The sequence below is a fragment of the Schistocerca serialis genome, chromosome 7 (genome assembly GCF_023864345.2).
Source record: "Schistocerca serialis cubense isolate TAMUIC-IGC-003099 chromosome 7, iqSchSeri2.2, whole genome shotgun sequence".
NCBI classification, from domain to species: Eukaryota; Metazoa; Arthropoda; class Insecta; order Orthoptera; family Acrididae; genus Schistocerca; species Schistocerca serialis.
In genome coordinates this window covers 141,593,418-141,595,431 of record NC_064644.1, presented here as the reverse complement: position 1 = coordinate 141,595,431, position 2,014 = coordinate 141,593,418, and positions in this window count along the sequence as shown.

Genomic DNA, 2,014 nt, shown 5'->3' with positions numbered 1-2,014 from the left:
ATTAGAAAATAATCATAAATTTTAAGTTTTGAAGAAAGCATTCTTAAGCGTCCAGGTTTTAGTGTGTTATTCCTAATTAATATTCCAAGAAAACTAAGACCACTTTGACAGTGACGTAAACGAGCAAAAGTCTGATCACTCTAGTGCAACTACCTCTGCCAGACGAGAAGGGGGGAAAGGATAACAGGACATGTGTTAACACGTGCGGTGTCCCCTCCCCGCCAGACGCTGTATTTCGGGCAACGGGAGACAGCTGACGCCACGCGTGTTCTATCGACGCCCCAAGCCTGTTTCGTTTACTATGCGAGTCGGATTTGCCACAGTCCGTGTCCAGGTACTCTGCAGTGAATGTCGATTGCGATTTAGCTATTTAGCTATTGGTTCGTCTTTCTACCATTTTGTGGCGAAATTGGTGCACATAAGTGCATTTTATTTTCAATTTATCGTTTTTTGTCTATAAAATAGTTATTTTCAGCGTAATTACACACAAATTGTATTTTTATCAAATGTCACAGCAGGCGCGGACGTAAGAGGAAATTATTTACGGTTGAAGGTAAATTTTTAATAAATATATATTGAAAGTGCGTATCCTACGTACTTTGTTTTGCCTTTTATTATCTTTGTTCACTGAATGCTTTACATAAATAACTTATATTGGATATCATCATTTTGTTATAGAATTTTCTCTGCATGTTCCATAAATAATTTTTTTTCTCAGTGAAACATTCTGAGATTATCTGACAAGGGATGTATGCAACGTTCTCAGCTTTCTTTGTTCTGCATCTCTGACAATTAACTTTTTTTCATTTGAATGCGAGGACGAAATTTCTTCTTGTGATTTACCAGGACCTTCTCATTCTACGGCTCGACCCAAAATGAAAATATGAAAGTTGGCTACTTTCTGTCCGACGTTCACTGCAGACTGCCCCGGCACGGGCTGAGGCAAACCCGGCCAGCACAGAAAAAAAAAAAAAAACACACACACACACACACACACATAGACCAGACCGTTCCGATATTCACAACACGCTAGTCGTGGCGTCAGCCGCCTGACATTCCCCGAGCTACTATGCCTTGTGGGGCGGGGAAGGGGGGGAGGAGGGGACGGGGTACCGAACTTGTTAAGGCATCAGGGAATAACTTCCATGGTACTAGAGAGAGCTGTAAGGGTAAAAGCTGGAGAGGAAAACAAAGACTACCGTACATCCAGCAGAGAGGGTGGCACAGGAGAGGGCCGAAACAAACTAGTTAAAAGACTGATGAAGGAAAAAAAAATACAGATGTCAAATTAGTGTGATTTATGATGTGTTTCTGTATTAACAATGTTCTAAAATTTTCAGTACCTTTTTGTTTTATTGTGTATATAGTAATGTACAGGCTTTGCCAAACATATGCGGGAGTTTAACCAATTCTAAAATATGACTTGGAATATTTAGGCGAAACCTGCCGTAGCATAAACTAGGTTACACTGGAAGATTGATTTTACTGCTCGGTGGCAATTTGGAATTTCTACCGTATACGAGAAATCAACGTCATTGTCTGACAGATTGTCAGATCCTAAGACGTTTTCCTCACGTATTGCAAAATAAGACAATAACGGAAAGTGTGGAATCAAACTCTGCTTGTGGAAGTTGGAGCACGAAATCGACAGTGTCATTTTGTCGTAAAAGATCTCGGTATTTGCCTTGAGCGATTTAGGGAAACCATGGAAAACATTAATCTGGAGCACAATATTTGATCCTACGGGATCTTCTTCCGTTTTAATGTCGCGACTGCTGTAACCAAAACGGACAAATTGTTTGTACGACGAATGTATGCTTCATAAGGTAGGCGCTCAGTTAACTTTCATCTACGTTCCACACGGTATCCTAACAGCTACAGAACTTATATCTTCGGAAATTGTTGTGAAAGGAGTGTGATGCACTTATTACTGGTCATAGTCACTCTAGATGCAAACTGGAAACTATACTACTTGCCACTGGATTCCATGATAATGTGTTTCACTGCCTTGGCT